General features: G+C 39.3%; 1 protein-coding gene across 3 annotated transcripts in view; it reads right to left on the bottom strand.

Annotated features, from left to right (window-relative positions):
* Positions 1 to 9,203, bottom strand: part of LOC127666607 (baculoviral IAP repeat-containing protein 1a-like) — a 54,146-nt gene extending 44,943 nt beyond the window's left edge. For all 3 annotated transcript variants that reach the window (XM_052159537.1, XM_052159538.1, XM_052159539.1), the window contains exon 1: positions 9,084 to 9,203. The gene's annotated coding sequence lies outside the window, so the exon portion shown is untranslated. The remainder of the gene's footprint in view (positions 1 to 9,083) is intronic.
* Between the last annotated feature and the right edge of the window lie 1,193 nt (positions 9,204 to 10,396).

Raw genomic sequence — 10,396 nt, forward strand, 5'->3', positions numbered from 1 at the left:
TCAATCTCATGAAATTGGAAAGCTTCTGTAAGGCAAAGGACATATTCAATAAGACAAATAAGAACTCAAGAAACTAATTACTAAAACACCAAACAACCCAATCAAAAAATGGGTATAGAACTAAACTGAGATTTCACAACTGAGGAATCACAAAATGCCTGAGAAGTACCTAACAAAATGTTCAAAGTCCTTAGTGATCAGAGAAATGCAAATCAAAACAACTCTGAGATTCCACCTTATACCAATCCGATTGGCTAAGATCAAAACCACAGGTGACAACAAATGTTGGAGAGATTGTGGAGAAATAGGAACACTCCTCCATTGCTGGTGGGATTGAAAACTGCAACAACAACTCTGGAAATCAATCTGGAGGGTCCACAGAAAATTGCAAATAGATCTACCTGAAGATCCAGCTCTACTACTCTTGGGAATATACCCAAAAGAAGCCCCACCACACCACAGAGGCACACGTTCCACTGTGTTCCTAGTGGCCTTATTTGTGATAGTCAGAAACTGGAAACTACCCAGTTGTCTCATGACAGAAGAATGGATACAGAAAATGTGGTTCATTTACACAATGGAATACTACTCAGCTATTAAGAACGAAGAAATCCTGAATTTTTCAGGCAAATGGGTGGAACTTGAAAATATCATCCTGAGTGAGGTAACTCAGACCCAAAAGGACATTCATGGTATGTGCTCAGCAATAAGTGAATATTAGCCACAAAAAGAGAACAGATTATGCAAGATACAGACTACAGAACTGAAAACAGTCAACAAGTTAAAGGGTCCAAGTGAGGACACCTCAGTCCCCTTGGGAGAGAGAACAAAGCAATCACAAATGGGAGGGAGGAAGAGACCTGGTGGGGAGAGGTGGGAAGAGGGGAACCTAATCTGGTATTGGGTGAAAGAAAAGGACTGAAGCCCTGAGGGCCAGCAGAAAGAATGGAAACAGGCAACCTCAGGAGACAGGAGACTGGGGAGACCCTCCAGAATGCACCAGAGACCTGGGAGGTGAGAGACTCTCAGAACTCGGACCTTAGATGAAATGCCTGACAGTAGGGAGAGGGAACTTATAGAGCCCACTTCCAGCAGGAAGATGGCATCAAATGAGAGAGAGGGGGGCCATCCCACAGTCACAGTTCTGACCCATAACTGTGCCTCTCTGAAAGAATTACAGGGATGGAAGAGGAGAGGAGTCTGACAAAGAGAAGGTCCAGCTACAGACCCAAAGTGGGATCCAGCTCTAGGGGGAGGTCCTAAGGCCTGACATGATTACTGAGGCTATGGAGTGCTCACAAAAAGGGACCAAGCATGACCTCACTCCAGAAGACCCAACAAGCAGCTGAAAAAGTCAGATGCAGATATTTGTACCCAACCAATGGATAGAAGCAGCTGGCCCCTGTTGCTGAATTAGGGAAGACTGCAAGAAGCTGAGGAGAAGGACAAATGTGTAGAAGGACCAGCAATCTCATTTAATCGGGACCCCTGACATCTTTCCAAAGAAATAGCATACACCAGCTGATATGAGGCCCCTAAGACTCATACATTAGAGGACTGGGTGTGTGTGTGTACTCATTCAGAGATGATGTACCTAACCCTCAAGAGACTGGAGGCCCCAGGGCATTTAGAGGTCAAGTGGGGTGGGAGTGGAGACATCCAGGTGGAGGCAGGGGGTTGGGAGGAGGTATTGGATGTGGAAGTCTAAGGGTGGACATGGGTGGGGGGAATAAAATATGGAGTATAAAAATAATTTAATTAATTAATAAAAAGGAAAAAGAGCTGGAAAAATAAAGCATGGTGCCAGTCGTGGATCATGACCCAAACCTAAGAGAGGAAGGGGACAGTTCTGCATGACGTTCTACACAATATGTGCACAGTCTCAGCCTCTCCCAGGGCAACTGAAAAGCAAGCACTTATTTACCTTGCTCCTTTGGTTGAATGCAGCCCAGGTCAGTAAGAGTTTCCAGGCTTCAACAGCTGCTACTTTTCAAGGTAATCTCTGAAATCTACTCCTCCACTCTATTGCCTATTCTTCTGACTCAGGAACATAATTAATTTTTTATTTATTTCTTTTATTTATATGAGTACCCTGCAGCTGTCTTCAGACACACACTAGAAGAGTGCATCAGATCCCATTAAAGATGGGAACCACCATGTGGTTGCTGGGAATTGAACTCAGGACCTCTGGAAGAGTAGTCAGGGCTCTTAACCGCTGAGTCATCTCTCCAGCCCAGGAACATGATTATTGTTATAGGTGCTAGAGAATTTATTTTATAAACTTAGTTAAATGTTTCATTATCCCATTATCAAATACATAAATGTACTCATATGAATGTTAGGGATTGGGCCCAGGTTCTCTACTTGGGCTAAATGGTTTGCAATAACCAAGCCCTTAATTCCACCAGTGGTCCACATGTGTGTAAAGGATTGAGCCCAGGGCCTTTTCCTTAGTAGGAAACTTCCCTACCACTGAGCAACCTCAGCAAGCACAGCCATGGGCATCACGGGCACCTACAAAGTTAAATAACAGTAGACAGAGACAGAAGCCTCTGGGTTCCTTTCACAAATGGTTTTGGCTTTGCTACTACTTATAAATTGTTTAGCTACCTACTAGAGAAAGCACTGGAATCAGGGCTTGAGAAAACAGTATTTTTTAACCCCTCATCTGAGTTCTCCCTTTGCACTTCCCTGCCCTTACAGACATTCTGATCTGCTCAATGATTAGAACAGTACATATTACTGTGTCCCCATTTAAGAGCTAATCCAACAGACTGGCTGTCAATCACCCAGCCAGGAGACTGCTCCACTGGAAATCTGATCCCCCAGAAGGTCTGCTAAGAAGATGGGCAGGATAATTATCTCCATAAAAGATCACGTTGTTACTTACAGAGCTCCACGATGCAGCACTGCTAATCTTATCCAACTTTCTTAGTTCTAACTCAGTAACTGTAGCTTTGGGGGCTTGATGGTTACAAACACTGGATGTTCTTCCTGAGGACCTGGGCTCCATTTCCAGCACCCATATGGCAGTTCACAGTGGTCTTTAACTCCAGTTTCAGGGAGATCTATCGCCCTCTTCTGGCCTCCATGGTCACCAGACATGTGCCTGGTTGAACAGACATGCATGCAAAAAATCACCACTTTGTGTGTGTGTGTGTGTGTGCTTGTGTAATTTTTTTAAACATGTAATTTTTCTTTTTTTCTATTATTCTATTTATTCTAGAGAATGAGGACAAAATCTGTAAAATGTGGTTTTCTAGATATGACATGGACATTGAACTCATGAACTCAATGGCAGCTGTTGTTAGTTTCACAAGGCCTCATAACCTTAATGCCGTCAGAATTCCAGCATAGACAGGGAGGGGCTCATAAAGTCCAGTCCCAACAGAATAGCTTATTGGGAGTTTATGGATACTATGAAAGAGTCAGGTGTTTTCCTCCAGGGGTGTGGTCAGTTGTAGGTCCACTGTGACGGAGAGGATGGCTACATATACATACAGACAGCACTAGTTGGACTCAGTTGATTATGAAAAAAGAAAGGGAGAGAATGAAGATGGAAAAAACCTGTATGGGGTGTGTGAGCAGGATTAAAGGGGTGGGGAGGATGTGGCCAATGTACATTACATGGATATATTAAATCTCGAATAATAAATTTTAAAAGCATTGTAAATAAAATAGCAAAGAATTTTAACACAAAAACTCACAGAATATATGCAGTCAATACATTTTGGGAAATGTTTTAAAAGATATAACATATATATTATAAAATGATATATGTGTTTTTAATAAAAAAGATACTTGAGACTTTCAAATAATAAGTAAAATAATATTTTAAAAGATAATTATCTAGAGAAAAATATTTGAGGGACTGAAGAGATGAATCAGCAGTTAGTACTTACTGCTCTTCCAGAGGTCCTGAGTTCAACTCCCAGCACCTACATGGTGGCTCATAACTATCTGTATAATCCTGAATTGGTTCCAATGCCCTCTTCTAGTGTGTCTGAAGATAGTTACAGTGTACTCACATAAAATCAATCAATCTTTTATTTTAATGAAAAAGAAAAGTAAAAGATTCTTTCCAAGTTATTTCAGAAAAGCCTGAACTGGCCAGACTGGACTGAATTTTAACTCCTTCCCATGACAGAATATAAACTTTCTGGACTGGAGACTACAGTCATAGAGCATAGTCACCCTGGCATGGAAATCATGGTGCCAGGATTTTGAGGCAGCCAGTCAAATCCTGTCTTCAGTCAGGAAGTAGAGAGCCCATCAGTGGGTACCTAATTTAATCTGCCTTGTTACATTTACATAATCTTGTCATTTCACAAAACTAGACAGTAATATGAGTCTTCCTATTTGGTGACATTCACTTAACATAATATTTTCATGAGACACACACACAAGAGAGCATGTGTCAGTACTTACACTCCCTTATTAAAGTGATATTTCGGTACATATATGTCATAGTTTATCCAATCATATTTATCAGGCATTTGATTAAACTGTTGTAGAATTTATAAATAATGGAAGTTTACATATTCCCACAAGTGTGAGAATTTTTCCTTCTAAAATCTCTAAGTGCATTTTCACACACACAAATTGTCTCTTGCTTCTAATTAGCAGGGTTAGTTATGGCAATACACTATGTACCATGGACTAGTCCGGCTATTAAGGTTTCCTCACTAACTTCAGACTAATTTATCCAGACCCTACAAATGCATCCACAATGCACACCCTATGTCTTCATTACATCATATTCTTTGCTGGTTTATTTCATTAAGAAAGAAAAGTAGTTTCTTAGTACACTTCAAAGACAGCACCAGGCATGGCGCTAGCAGAAGAACTGCCTACTTGGGATTTTGATTGTTTCTTGAATATGTACTTTGAGGCAGGAACTGACCATGTTTCCTTAATAGTTCTATCTCCACTTCCTGATTGTTGGGATAATGAGTGTTTTCCTCCAGGCACAACCATAAGAATAGCTCTAAAACAGAAGTCTTCCTGCTGACATTTGCACCTGGGAGCAGGGCAGCTCCACAGCTTTCTGTGCATAGCCCACCAGGAGAGAGTGATCTCCCAGCAGTGCTTTCACTTCTGAGTGTGGAGGTGAGATCTCCACCTTCCCTCTGGAAGGGAACACCTAGGAGCATACAGGGCATATGATCAGTGGAGATGCTGGGACAGAGGTCTTCAGGCTGCCATTTGCACCGGGGATCCAGGCTGCTCCACAACCTTCTGTGCACAGACCCTGCAGAAGAGAGTTGGTCTCCCAGGAGTACTGACAGGCTTATAGGCCCAAAGGAGGGACAAGTTCTAGCCAGAGACAGCAAGACCAACCAGCACCAGATGGCGAAAGGCAAGCACAAGAATGCTACCAACAGAAACCAAAGCTTTGTGGCAACATCAGCACCCAGTTCTTCCATCACAGCAAGTTCTGGATACCCCAACACACGAGAAAAGCAAGACTCTGATTTAAAATTGCATCACATGATGCTGATAGAGGACTTCAAGAAGGACATAAATAATTCCCTAAAAAAACAGGTGAACATGCTATACCACTCCTGGGCATATACCCAAAAGATTCCCCAGCATGTAATAAGGATATATGTTCTACTATGTTCATAGCAGCCCTATTTATAATTGCCAGAAGTTGGAAAGAACCCAGGTATCCCTCAACAGAAGAGTGGATGCAAAAAATGTGGTATATATTCACAATGGAGTACTATTCAGCCATTAGAAACAATGAATTCATGAAATTCGTAGGCAAATGGATGGAGCTGGAGAACATCATACTAAGTGAGGTAACCCAGACTCAAAAGGTGAATCATGGTATGCACTCACTAATAAGTGGATATTAACCTAGAAAACTGGAATACCCAAAACATAATCCACACATCAAATGAGGTACAAGAAGAACGGAGGAGTGGCCCCTTGTTCTGGAAAGACTCAGTGAAGCAGTATAGAACAAAATCAGAACAGGGAAGTGGGAAGGGGACTGATGGGACTTTCGGGGAGTGGGGGTCCAGAAAAGGGGAAATCATTTGAAATGTAAATAAATATATCAATAAATTAAAAAAAAAAACAGGTGAACATGGGTCAACAGGTAGAAGCCCTTAGAGGAAAAACAAAGATCCTTAAAGAATTACAGGAAAACACAAACAAGTGAAGGAACTGAACAAAACCATCCCAAATCTAACAATGGAAGTAGAAACAATAAAGAAATCACAAAGTGAGACATCTCTGAAGATAGAAAACCTTGGAGACAAATCAGGAGTCACAGATGCAAGTATCAACAAGAGAATACAAGAAGAAAGAATTTCAGGTGTTGAAGGTACCATAGAAAACATTGACTCAATAGTCAAAGAAAATGCAAAATGCATAAAGCTTGAACCCAAAACATCCAGGAAATCCAGGACACAAAGAGAACACCAAAACCTAAGGATTATAAGTATAGAAGAGTGTGAAGATTTACAACTTAAAGGGCAAGTAAATATCTTTAACAAAATTATAGAAGAAAACTTCCCTAACTTAAAGAAAGACATGCCCATAAACATACAAGAAGCCTACAGAACTCCAAATAGATTGGACCAGGACAGAAATTCCTCCCATCACATAATAATCAAAACACCAATTTCACGAAACAAAGAAAGAATATTAAAAGCAGTAAGGGAAAAAGGGCAAGTAACTTATAAAGGCAGACCTATCAGAATTACACCAGACTTCTCACCAGAGAACATGAAAGCTAGAAGATCCTTGGCAGATCTCATACAGACCCTAAGAGAACACAAATGCCAGCCCAGACTACGATACCCAGCAAAACTCTCAATCACCATAGATGGAGAAACCAAAATATTCCATGACAAAACCAAATTTACACAATATATGTCCACAAATCCAGTCCTACAAAGGATAATAGTTGGAAAACGCCAACATAAGGAGGGAAACTACACCCTAGAAATAGCAAGAAAGTAATCTTCCAACAAACCAAAAGAAGACACCCACACAAGCATAAAAAAAACATCAAAAATAACAGGAAGCAACAATCACTATTCCTTAATATCTCTTAACATTAATGGACTCAATTCTCCAATAAATAGACATAGATAAACACAAATATTTTTCATGTAAATCTTCAATTTCATCAGAAAATGTTTGTAATTGCTCTTTCAATTAATTTAGTAATTTTTTTATGTCTACCATTTTATCTGCATTATTTTTCATGATAATCTTTAATTTTAATATGTTTTTCTATGTATTTGTTCTATTTTATCAGAAATGTTTTCCATGTAATTCTCTGATTTTATCACAAAATATTTTTTTAATTTCATCTTCAAATAACTTAGACAGAATTTTTATGTGTACTATTTTATCTGTATATTTTTCCATGAAATAGTCAATTTTAATGTTTTTCTATATATTTCTTGAATTTTATCAGAAATATTTTCCATGTAAATCTTTAACTTTATCAGAAAATGTTTATAATACCACTTTCAATCAACTTAGGAATACTTTTATGGCTAACATTATTATGTCTACATAAAAATTTCCAGGATAATCTTTGATTTTGACATATTTTTCTACAATTATATCAGAAATATTTTCCACCTAAATCTTCAATTCTATCATGAAATGTTTCTATTTCTTTTTTCAATTAATTTAGCAATATTTTTCACATCTAATACTTTACTCTTCATTTTTCCATGAAAATTGACAATTTTAATGTGTTTTTCTAAGTATCTCTTCTATTTAATCAGAAATATTTATAAGTAAATCCTCAATTTTATCATAAAATGTTGAAATGTTTTACTTCCTTTTTCAATAAAAGAACATGCTTTTCAAAAAAAAGAAACAACAATCACAAAATTTATTGCTCTAAAGAGACTGTAAGTTCTGTGTTTGTGTCACCAGAAGTCAAGGCTAAAATAAATTAGAAATTTGCTCTAGTGGTTTCACAGTTTGAGGAGTTGGTGCAACAGACCTATAACCAGTAATTGGCATTAGTTATCATATCATTTGAAATTTCAGAAGTAATGCCAATGGCTTCCTCCCTTTGGATGTCATTTCTAATCATTCCCCTGAGCATTACCATCTGGTTTACTAGACCTGAGATCTTTTCATTCCCGTTGTTCCTTCCTAATGGATGATGTTGTTCTTCTGGTCATCATCCAACACAATTTGCAGCAAAAGACCAATTTAGTCTACATCAACCTCTCTCTATTACCCCAGCAGCTGGCTCACGCCACAGGTCATCCACTGAGAGAACTTCTGAAAAGTAAATCACTACTTAGACCAAAGGGAACCTCTGAACACCTCACTGTCTGCTATGACCAGTCCTCAGGTCCTTGTCTGCATGCTCAGCGTTGCCGTTACCCCACAGGAGTACTCAGTGCATACCTGTAGATAGGGTGGAACAGGTCCTCGCTGTAGCATCTCTCATACACTATACACTGATCACTCACACCCAGGGTGCAATTTGTCCTCTACCCATCTATATGCAAAAGCTGCAGTACACGGAAGGCTTTCATTTTTTTCCATTTGTTTTTATTTTGCCTTAGGGACATGATCCTGCTATAAGCCCAAGTTGACCTCAAAGTTGATACCATCCTGCCTCAATCTCCTAAGTGTTGGTATTCTGTGTAATTTGAAGACTTTAAAGGCAAAGTACACCTTTTGATTTAAAGATAATCTGGAAATCATGTAGAAATTTAACAATAGCTAATAATATTTTTCAAACAACTCTTTGTCACTAAAGTATAATATCCCCAAGGAATCACACCTCTGAAGACCAGCAGAAATAGGGCTGCTCAACTCTTTGACAAGTTATTTTTCGTTGTCTTAATATATCTTTCCCTTAAAGTCTCCTTAAAGATGAAGAGACAAAGGTCATGTTCTTAATCAAAACACACAATTACCCAACCCTCACTTCCTGTTCCACTGCTTTACACAAGGAACTGGCCATGACTTGGCAGCATTGCTTAGTTACTTCATGTTTCTCAACAAAAGCTGCAATATTCCTATTCCTGGGATAAGATACCATGACAAAAGCAACTCAATAGAAAAAAAGGTTCGTTCTGACTTACAGTTGGAAGGGATAAATTCCATCGAGGCAGGCAAGGTATTATAGAAGGAGCAGAGCCTCTGGTCACACTGCAGTGAAGAAGCAGAGAGAGAGAGAGTAAGAAGCTGGACCAGGCTATTAGCCCATAGGGCTGTGTCCAAGTACTCACTTCCTCTGATGAGGCTCTGCCTCTTAAAGGTTCCACAAACCGCTCAGACAGCACTAGTACCTGGACAGCAAATATCCACAGACATGAGCTGCCTATAAGAGCTACTTTACAATCATTTGACAATAATCAAGAACCAGTATTCTCCAGGAACTTGCTATGTATCTGTACAGCTTCCTTTCCCACTTCATCCTTATGCACATCTTTTTTTTTATTAAATAAAATGTTTTATTATGTGAACCCTTGTGGTGAGAATTATACATGTCATATGGAGGAGACATGTGGTGAAGGGCAGAACTTTCCTTCAACTAGGTAAATCCTGGGATGACTATCTCCCCAACTGATTGTTTTGTTTAGCGTAGGATCTCACAGAAGACCTTTAAGGAGAAACCAAGAAAGCATTTGAGGAACTTAAACTCAAATTTCACAGCTAAGGAAGGAAGCTACTAATTAGGGCTCTACGTTGTATTAATATGGTACACCAGGACCCAGAAGATTATGACTCCCAGAAGATTTATTTCATTTCCAACAGCTTAGGATTGTCCTAATTTTTTTCTGAACTATTCTTGGAGAGACATGAACAAACATCTACTCACCCAGCCCTAATAATGAACTGACCAAAGAATACCATCAAATTCCCACTTGGGGCCAGGAGTGGTAGTTTAAACCTTTAATCCCAGGAAGATGGAGCTATACAGTAAAATAATGTAATTTTTAAAAAAAAGATCTGGGACCTGAGAGAGGGTTCAGTGGTTACTGGTCTTAGAGAGCTATTCTTGCAGAGGATGGAAATTCAATTACTAGCTGCCACACCAGGAAGCTCACAATTGACTGTAACTCCAGCTCCAGACTATTCAACATCTCTGGCCTGAGTGGGCACTTCATTCATTTGTACAATCAACTGAATAAAGCTTAAAAAAAACTAACTTGATTTGATCCAGTGAGTTTTATTGTGGATGATTTACAGGAAGATGGGTAAGGAGTTATTTATGGGAGCAGAAATAACTCAAAAGTTGTATTACTAAAAGCACAGCTGTCATCCCAGCTCAGGAGACAGCTTACCAGAGCTAGAAACCCAGACAATACCATACTACCCACAGGCAGCTCAGCATGCTGGAAAGTATAACTCACAGGTAGTTCAATTGATCTGAGCCACTTCCAATCAATTT

This window comes from Apodemus sylvaticus, chromosome 16 (assembly GCF_947179515.1).
Source record: "Apodemus sylvaticus chromosome 16, mApoSyl1.1, whole genome shotgun sequence".
In the NCBI taxonomy this organism is placed as follows: domain Eukaryota; kingdom Metazoa; phylum Chordata; class Mammalia; order Rodentia; family Muridae; genus Apodemus; species Apodemus sylvaticus.